Source organism: Symphodus melops (genome assembly GCF_947650265.1).
Source record: "Symphodus melops genome assembly, contig: scaffold_530, whole genome shotgun sequence".
Taxonomy (NCBI): domain Eukaryota; kingdom Metazoa; phylum Chordata; class Actinopteri; order Labriformes; family Labridae; genus Symphodus; species Symphodus melops.
Window position 1 is genome coordinate 1 of NW_027636694.1, and position 10,431 is coordinate 10,431.

The 10,431-nt window shown below is 45.4% G+C and overlaps 2 long non-coding RNA genes across 3 annotated transcripts; both read right to left on the reverse strand.

The window, feature by feature from the left end:
- Positions 1-4,541, reverse strand: LOC306819192. 2 transcript variants are annotated; one of them, XR_013778496.1, is made up of 3 exons: positions 4,268-4,541; positions 3,239-3,350; positions 1-43 (listed from the first exon to the last, which is right to left on the reverse strand). It is a non-coding gene; the product is annotated as an uncharacterized lncRNA (long non-coding RNA). The 2 variants fall into 2 exon arrangements; XR_013778497.1 differs by having other exon boundaries at positions 4,277-4,517.
- A 2,622-nt stretch (positions 4,542-7,163) lies between these two features.
- On the reverse strand, positions 7,164-8,695 carry LOC306819193. The gene is made up of 2 exons (XR_013778498.1): positions 8,255-8,695; positions 7,164-7,692 (listed from the first exon to the last, which is right to left on the reverse strand). It is a non-coding gene; the product is annotated as an uncharacterized lncRNA (long non-coding RNA).
- Positions 8,696-10,431: the final 1,736 nt, after the last annotated feature.

Sequence of the window (10,431 nt, forward strand, 5' to 3'; positions counted from 1 at the left end):
GACAGAACGGCGTGCAGGTCTGACCTCTCCAGCAGACGGTTATCTGTGACACACATGGGACGTGAATGAGCAATGTGGGCGTGGTCACCAGTCCGTCCCGCTTACTACAGGACTACTTCCTGCTGCGTTCACACATCAGCTCAAACTGAAACTCAGACCCCGTTTCCACGGAGACGCTGTGACAGACTCCACCCCGGATTCAAACTACAGACCGTCTACACGGCAGGTCTCTGAGTGAAAACCATGTAGTTCTCACGCCCGGCCAGTAGTGGGCAGTGGAACTTTACAGCGTGACACCCAGTATAACCACTTCCTCCACAACATCCTGTTTAGCGGCGAGTTCTCCCAGGTCTTACCTAATCTGCTCCTCAATAGTTGGGTACTTTAATGATAATCACACTAATCACTCCTGGTTTCACCTTATTGTTTTGGACACTTAATGCTAATCACTGCTCCTTTATGTTGTTGAGCACTTTAATGGCCCAGTCTGCATCCCTGCATTGACTGTTTAATGACTGTACTCACACCTCTGGCACTACCTCAAACACCTCTGTACATGCACATGGAACTAGTTTCTAGAAGGTCAGCACTTTGTTTCTAAGGCTCTTTAACTGTTTACAGGTCTCTTTTAACCAGCACATGTTTTTCTCTCCTCACAGGTTATGTACATTATGCTATATAAGTTTAAGTCTAATGCTAATGCTAACTGCACAGGTTATGTACATTATGCTATATAAGTTTAAGTTTAATGCTAATGCTAACTGCACAGGTTATGTACATTATGCTATATAAGTTTTAAGTCTAATGCTAATGCTAACTGCACAGGTTATGTACATTATGCTATATAAGTTTTAAGTCTAATGCTAATGCTAACTGCACAGGTTATGTACATTATGCTATATAAGTTTAAGTCTAATGCTAATGCTAACTGCACAGGTTATGTACATTATGCTATATAAGTTTAAGTCTAATGCTAATGCTAACTGCACAGGTTTAACATATAATTATGTTTACTCTTAGTCACATAGCGGCTGCTAAATCTTGTTTGGGGGATTATTGTATACAGAGGGGGGGAGGGGGGACAGCAGGTGTGTATTGTAACTAATGTCTTGTGTCCTGCCGGTCTGTATACTGCTACTGGATGCCCTGAATTTACCTCGGGATCAATAAAGTATCTATCTATCTATCTATCTATCTATCTATCTATCTATCTATCTATCTATCCTAAACGCTGCGTATGGTCGCCCTGTGCGGCGAGTTCTCCCAGGTCTTAGCTAAACGCTGCGTATGGTCGCCCTGCGTATGGTCGCCCTGTGCTCGGGTAAAGGTTGAACTGTTTGCTGCAGGTGTTCGATGCTCTTTGGGCGGCGACACACACGATGTCTCATATCAAGGTTCTGTTTATACAACGAGCTGCTGAAGCTCATAGCACAAGAGAATCCGCCGCCATTGTTGTTTATGTTTGTTCTGGACTACTGAGCATGTCCACATGTATGTGGGGAGGTGTGGTGAGGTCATCGCAGCCAGAGAGACCGCTCCCCCCCGTATCAGTTTCACTCCACCCTGGAGGTCGAATTCAAAAGCTTGAGTTTTCACCCCGTGAAACACGGATGCCGTGTGAACGAAAGGCCAATCAGATACTCAACTGTTTTACTGTCACAGCGTCTCCGTGGAAACAGCGCCTGAAATGTAACCCCGAGAAACAGCACAAATCCTTTTAAAATAAGCCCCGCCTCCAACAAAGCAATCACCCAATCATAGGAACTAAAGGTGGCCAATCAGATAATTTATATAGTCATAGTTATATAGCTCATCCAGTGTTCTGGGATTGAAAAGGGTAGAAACAGGAAGTCCCAGCAGACACACGCCATCACTTCCTGCTCCTCGTGGTTATCTACAGTGATGATGTCATCACTTCCTGCTCCTCGTGGTTATCTACAGTGAAGATGTCATCACTTCCTGCTCCTCGTGGCTATCTACAGTGATGATGTCATCACTTCCTGCTCCTCGTGGTTATCTACAGTGATGATGTCATCACTTCCTGCTCCTCGTGGCCATCTACAGTGATGATGTCATCACTTCCTGCTCCTCGTGGCCATCTACAGTGATGATGTCATCACTTCCTGCTCCTCGTGGTTATCTACAGTGATGATGTCATCACTTCCTGCTCCTCGTGGTTATCTACAGTGATGATGTCATCACTTCCTGCTCCTCGTGGTTATCTACAGTGATGATGTCATCACTTCCTGCTCCTCGTGGTTATCTACAGTGATGATGTCATCACTTCCAGCTCCTCGTGGCTATCTACAGTGATGATGTCATCACTTCCTGCTCCTCGTGGTTATCTACAGTGATGATGTCATCACTTCCTGCTCCTCGTGGTTATCTACAGTGATGATGTCATCACTTCCTGCTCCTCGTGGTTATCTACAGTGATGATGTCATCACTTCCTGCTCCTCGTGGTTATCTACAGTGATGATGTCATCACTTCCTGCTCCTCGTGGTTATCTACAGTGATGATGTCATCACTTCCTGCTCCTCGTGGTTATCTACAGTGATGATGTCATCACTTCCTGCTCCTCGTGGTTATCTACAGTGATGATGTCATCACTTCCTGCTCCTCGTGGTTATCTACAGTGATGATGTCATCACTTCCTGCTCCTCGTGGTTATCTACAGTGAAGATGTCATCACTTCCTGCTCCTCGTGGTTATCTACAGTGATGATGTCATCACTTCCTGCTCCTCGTGGTTATCTACAGTGATGATGTCATCACTTCCTGCTCCTCGTGGTTATCTACAGTGATGATGTCATCACTTCCTGCTCCTCGTGGTTATCTACAGTGATGATGTCATCACTTCCTGCTCCTCATGGTTATCTACAGTGATGATGTCATCACTTCCTGCTCCTCGTGGTTATCTACAGTGATGATGTCATCACTTCCTGCTCCTCGTGGTTATCTACAGTGATGATGTCATCACTTCCTGCTCCTCGTGGTTATCTACAGTGATGATGTCATCACTTCCTGCTCCTCGTGGTTATCTACAGTGATGATGTCATCACTTCCTGCTCCTCGTGGTTATCTACAGTGATGATGTCATCACTTCCTGCTCCTCGTGGTTATCTACAGTGATGATGTCATCACTTCCTGCTCCTCGTGGTTATCTACAGTGATGATGTCATCACTTCCTGCTCCTCGTGGTTATCTACAGTGATGATGTCGGTGTTTAACACTCACACTGGAGGATGAGCTCTTCAAACGACTGTCTCTGCACTCGGTCTCTGAGCTTCAGCTGGTCTGAGACGTGTCTCTTCCAAGGCCACTCCCCCCGCCACTCCGCCATGACCACCTGAGAGAGACACACACACACACACACACTTTGTATCATTCTTCGACGGGTGAATCATCAAGAATCATACTCTGATAGCTCTCTCTCTTTTAAACTCTATTTATCCCCGTTAGCGTACCAGGCGTTCGACCACAGGAGTGGCGAACTGCATACACCGTGACAGAGCAGGGTCAGCATTAACTTCCTGTTTGTCCCCTCAGGCTCCCGTAGATACTGGGCCTCAGCATTAACTTCCTGTTTGTCCCCTCAGGCTCCCGTAGATACTGGGCCTCAGCATTAACTTCCTGTTTGTCCCCTCAGGCTCCCGTAGATACTGGGCCTCAGTAGCCCCGTTTACACAGAGCAGTCCGGTACGGATCGGTAAAGTCTGATTCTGTTTGCTGTCTTTGGGGTGGTTCTGGTTTTGGTGGTTCTAGTTCTAGTTTGGTGCTTCTGGTCTGGGGTGGGTCTGGTCTGAGGGGTTTCTGGTTCTGGTCTGGTGGTTCTGTTGTGGGGTGGTCCTGGTTTTGGTTTGGTGGTTCTGGTTTTGTTAGGGTCAGTGTTTAAAGTCAGACACGATACTTAGCTAACATTAGCAGTAGGCCTCAATGACGTCATCACACTCCTAACATTAACTTAACGTGGACCTCTGTACACAATGACGTCACAGTACAGCAAGTCACATGTTTTCTCGCATAGCTTCTCCAGCGTGATGCTAACAACAGAGGGCGTGTGTAGCATGTTAGCTCACACGTTTATTTAGATTAAACTGATCACAGGTAAATCTACAGACAGGTAACCTCACGCACTATGACGTCACCGTGGTGTGTTCATAGACCGTCTCACACCGTGACTCAACATGTTAGCACACTAAGTTAGCCGCTAACGGCTAGCCCTCCGCAGCCCGCAGCGCTTCACCTGTAAACAGGTAAACTTACAGCATCTACCTGAGTCCCGGAGAGCGGCTCGCGAGCCCTGCTGTCGGTGTGTCCCGGTGCTCTGTGGTTAACGGCGCCGTTTCTCTCCTTAACCTGCATCAGCTTCTTCAGCCGACTGGCTCACACTCACCGCCATTTTGGCTCCAACCAAACACTTCCGTTATTGTCGCAAGGATATGACGTGTGCGTCGCGCGCTCCTGTGTGACTCACATTTGTTGACGTATTTTTGTAGGCCAACCCGGAAGTACCTACGCCAGTGGCTCTCCTCCAATGAGAGATTAGTATTTTTGATGATTTATAAAATAATCTGTGTCAAACACACGTTTGTGATGCTGTTTAGTTCAGCTGGATAATCTTTATACATGAATATCATTTATATAAAGTTTGAAGAGTTAATGCAGCCGAGAGAAGCTAACGTTATGCTACAAGCTAACTACACAGCGTCGGTTTATTATCATTTCTTTATTAACTTAATATTTACAAGATTACAAGACATAATTACGACTAAAAGGCTTTCAGGAGGATTATTGAGAGAGTTCCCGGCGTGATGACGTTTAATGTCTCCATGACAACCACTGTAGTCTCAGTTAGCCACCTGTTAGTAACCGCCGTTTGAAGTTCACGCAAAAACTTTAAAATTCACAAGTGGGGTCTCAGCTAATGTAGTTTATCTCATCTAACAAAATATCAACATCTCTTCAGCGTGTGTTAACCACAGACCTTATTTCAGTCTAAACACAAACATTCAAAATCCACATTTAGACTTTTAAAGGTTAGAACCCTTAGAACACATAGTTACACCATGGAGCTAAAATACTAACTCACTTCCTGGTTTTAGGACTCATCCTGTGCCAGATATGACCATCTGCTGACTGCAGACTCTGTGATGATTGGGATATGTTAAATTAAGATTAGTCCGCCTCTTTACCTGTCAGGGTTAGTGGATCCAGATCCCCCAAAGAGACCCAGGTCTGTGGACCTCTCTTAGGCTTTGTTCAGACTGACACCCAAATCTGATCTAACTGACTGACTGTCCACATTACAGATCAAAAGTGACCTGGGGCCTTTATTACCAAGCAAGTTCAACATATGGGTCTCTATGGGAGCACGTTCACGTGAAAGCGGCGGCATTAGGGTCATCTTGAATGTCCCTCGGGATCAATAAAGTATCTATCTATCTATCATTTAACATATCACAAGCATCACTGGGTCTGCAATCAGCAGATCGTCATATCTACAAACATTATACTTACAATATCTACAACCTATATTACCGAAATCTGTTGAGACAAACAGGCTGCAGAGAGACACAGCTGCAGGAAGGACAAAACAAAGTAAACAGAGGTCAAAGGTCAGCTTGTATTTGTCCCGTGGTTAGTTCACCTTAGAACTGACTCTAAGAACTGGTCTCTGAACTCAATGTGCTGCTGTGACTCTTTAAAGTGGTTAAACTGCAGCTCATCACAAACAGAGCAGGACACATTCAACATGAAGAAGAAAACATTCATTATTTTACATCTTTCACTGAAATGTTCCGGAGCTTTCTTCAGTCTCTGTTGAAGGATATCAGTGAAACATCATCAACAACTAAACACACTATAATGTCAAATCATGATGGACACATGAAGTGTCCTCCCCCCTCTCCATCAGCTCCAGGAAGAGACACATGAAGTGTCCTCCCCCCTCTCCATCAGCTCCAGGAAGAGACACATCAAGTGTCCTCCCCCCTCTCCATCAGCTCCAGGAAGAGACACATGAAGTGTCCTCCCCCCTCTCCATCAGCTCCAGGAAGAGACACATCAAGTGTCCCCCCCCCTCTCCATCAGCTCCAGGAAGAGACACATGAAGTGTCCTCCCCCCTCTCCATCAGCTCCAGGAAGAGACACATGAAGTGTCCTCCCCCCCTCTCCATCAGCTCCAGGAAGAGACACATGAAGTGTCCTCCCCCCTCTCCATCAGCTCCAGGATCTGATGGTCCTGCAGCTGTGTCTCTTGGGAGCCTGTTTGTTTTAACTTATATATATTGTTAATATAGTTTGTAGTTTTTGTAAATATGTTTGTAGATATGACGATCTGCTGACGAAGACTCAGTGTAGACTGTGATAGGTTAAATGACGCTAACTCCGCCCCTTTTACGTGAACGCGCTCTCTGTAACTCTGGGTTGACGGATCAGGTTGATAAGCAGCTTCATTGGACTGATAATCACCATCTCTGATGTCAGGACTAGAGAAGCCAGATCACCCAGAGAGACCCTGGATATGTTGAATTAGCTTCGTAGCACAGGTCCCTGGTCTGGTCCACATTGGTTTCTATGGTAACAGGTTACACCCAGGAAAAACAACAGCAAAAAAGGTGATTATTTCTGACTCAAACAGTCTAATAGAGCAGTCTGTCTGCAAACTGTTTTACTACGTTTGTTTTGATTCTTGTTTTCTTTCACTGAACAAAGTTAACTTCAGGTCCGTCTATTTTTCGATGGTGACAAGTTGAGAGTGACGCTAAAGATATGTTGACGCAACAGAGACGTTCAGATTGAGTCGGATCGGAAGGAGTCAGATTTGAAACCACCTCCATATGTGGTTTAATCAGATTTGAAAAAATAAGATCTCATGTGGCTTTTTGCGTTCAGACTGGCAAAAAAAAAAGAAATCCAACTACATACAATCTGGATGATAAAAATCCTCATATTTGGAGGTGCAATGTGAACAAGGCCTTACTGGCCCAGGTGTGGAGTTCAGACTCTGTTACCATGGTGACGTATTCAGGTTAACGAGAAACTGACTGTCAGCTCAACAGACACAGGTGAGGTCATCACACCTGCTCTTCTTAAGACCAATATGTGATCACTTCCTGTTGGTTTATTTTGAAGTTTTCAATGATTGTAACGAAGCAGATAAAAGGTAAAACTACTTTTATTTTGAAAGGGTAGCTTAAGTCTCATAATCATAATCAAATCATTACATGACAAAGATCAAAGGTCAAACTCACAAACTGTTCAAATAAAATCAAGTCAGTTGTGATCATGTGCTACTGTCTGTATGCTAAACAACAGCTAGCCTCTTAAACTAACTGATTAACATATCCGTTCCAGCCAATCAGACCACTGCATTGAACTTCAGAGTGGATGTGTTGTTGGACTTTATGCTAAGCTAAGCTGATTAACTCTGACCTATAAAGAGACATGAAAATAATGATTAACAAAATAAAAGTCTGACAGGAAATAAACATGTTAAAACAGGAAGTGGCGCCATTGAAGAGAAATTTCACACAGTAAAAGGTTTTATAAACTCAGACCGCTGTGATGTCAGCGCTGTGATGTCACCACTGTGACGCCCCCTTCAGGCCTGGTCTGGTTCAGGACTCTGTGAGACGCTCAGAGACTCGAGAGATGAAGAATCGTCCTGAAGCAGCTCGTCTTTATCGCTGAGGAGACGCACACAATGTTAGCTGTTATCGTGTAGTTCTGATATTAGCGGTTAGCGTGTAGTTCTAATGTTAGTGGTTCGTGTGTAGTTCTAATGTTAGCAGTTAGCATGTAGTTCTAATGTTAGTGGTTAGCATGTAGTGCTGATGTTAGCGGTTAGCATGTAGTTCTAATGTTAGCGGTTAGCCTGTAGTTCTGATGTTAGCGGTTAGCATGTGGTTCTAATGTTAGTGGTTAGCATGTAGTTCTCATGTTAGCAGTTAGCATGTAGTTCTGATGTTAGCGGTTAGCATGTAGTTCTAATGTTAGCGGTTAGCCTGTAGTTCTGATGTTAGCGGTTAGCATGTAGTTCTAATGTTAGTGGTTAGCATGTAGTTCTCATGTTAGCAGTTAGCATGTAGTTCTAATGTTAGTGGTTGGCCTGTAGTTCTGATGTTAGCGGTTAGCATGTAGTTGTGATGTTAGCGGTTAGCATGTAGTTCTGATGTTAGCGTGTAGGGCCCAGTGGTAACAGTAGAGTACTGTTCGTGACAGGAGGTGACATCACCAGATGAAGGTTACCTGATGGAGGAAGGTCGGCGGGGCAGACGATGGCGTCTCAGCGTGATAATGATAAGCGTCCCAAGCAGCAGAGCGGAGATGGACGCCAGCGTGACGAAGAGGAAGATGCCTGATGAAGATCAGACATCAGTTATTGACATACAGGTCAAGGCGTGACAATGACATTGTGTTACTGTAATCGAGTAGTTTTGGTTTTTGGGGCCCCCCCTCCAACACGGGGCAGGTTATGGAGGATCTGGGGAGGATCTGGGGAGGATCTGGGGATCTCCCCAGAAGATTTAGGACACCTAACATTAATTTTCCTGCATTCTGATCAGTTTTTAGGATCCAATTTGTTCTTTTTCTGTAAAACTTTTATGATCCAATCTTTATATTGATGTTCCAAGCATTAGTCAGATACACGTTCACACAACAATGTATTCATTTTATATACTGTATATATTCAAAGACATCGCTCGCTCTCTCCATCTGGTCCACTGCAGAGTATAAAGTCAATTGAAGGTGATTTCTTTTTCATAGACACCCAACATGTTGCTTTTGAGGTTTTCAGGGGTCAATCAACTGTCAATCAGGGGGTGTCAGACCCCACCTGACCTCCACCACACCTGTGTAAGCCACACCCCAAACATTATAAAGCCTGCCCTCATACCTCCAGCTCCCTCCAAACCAAACCTGGCAGTCAGAAGAAGAAAGGAACCCACAAACCTTTTGTATTTACCTTTTGCATTATTGATGTAAGTCTGATTTACCAGAGATAATAATATAATTTGGATTATTCTGTTTGTTTAGTATTATAATACATTGAGTTTAATGTTTTCACTTCTTTGTTGTGATCATCCACCTCTACAACATCATCACCTGGTCACCAAATAAACCTTAAAATCAAGCAGCATGGGATCCTGTGTTTCAATGTGCACTCCGCATTCATGTCTCCTGTACCGGCACTAAGCTGTTTCACCCTGGGACCCCCTGTACTTCACACCCTGGGACCCCCTGTACTTCACACCCTGGGACCCCCTGTACTTCACACCCTGGGACCCCCTGTACTTCCCACCCTGGGACCCCCTGTACTTCACACCCTGGGACCCCCTGTACTTCTCACCCTGGGACCCCCTGTACTTCTCACCCTGGGACCCCCTGTACTTCACACCCTGGGACCCCCTGTACTTCACACCCTGGGACCCCCTGTACTTCACACCCTGGGACCCCCTGTACTTCACACCCTGGGACCCCCTGTACTTCACACCCTGGGACCCCCTGTACTTCACACCCTGGGACCCCCTGTACTTCTCACCCTGGGACCCCCTGTACTTCTCACCCTGGGACCCCCTGTACTTCACACCCTGGGACCCCCTGTACTTCCCACCCTGGGACCCCCTGTACTTCACACCCTGGGACCCCCTGTACTTCTCACCCTGGGACCCCCTGTACTTCTCACCCTGGGACCCCCTGTACTTCTCACCCTGGGACCCCCTGTACTTCCCACCCTGGGACCCCCTGTACTTCCCACCCTGGTTGTAGGTGGTTTTTAAAGTCTGCACTGAAGGTAGGTTTTCTGTTAAGTCTAATTCATTACATTTTAAATGCATTAAAGTAAAACATGTTGTCCTGCTATGAATGGGTTTTTTCTCATCACAGCAGAATGACGACAGGGAAGAGAGAACCTTTGTTTGGCCCGGTGCACTTAGTGTTAGGGATCACAACGGGTCTACCTGCTGAAGGTGTGTTTAATATTTACAGTCTACGGTTCAAACGGATCTCTCCTCGTCTTCAGTCCAACATGATTCAAAAGCATTGTTTGGGTCCGGTTCGGTTCGTCTTGGTACGACGTGCATTTTGCAGTGTTTCCATAGACTAATCCCGAATAACCGATCGAGTCCTACTTTTTGGGACCCTTCTGTTGGGGAGCCAAGAACATAGAGCGGATCCTAAAAGGTGGATCTAAACTCTGCAGTCCATTGATTGGTCGAAAGAGTCATCACTTCCTGTGTGACAGCGATAAACACAACGCAGCCTTCCCTGAAACAAAGCTGGATTGAGTTTAGTAATAAAGAGTCACATGTGACAGAAGAGAGGACCTGCTGGATGTCTCCGTTGGTTTTGGGTTAGGGTTGATAACATCAACAGGTGTTATCACTCAGGTGTTATCACACAGGTGTTATCACACAGGTGTTATC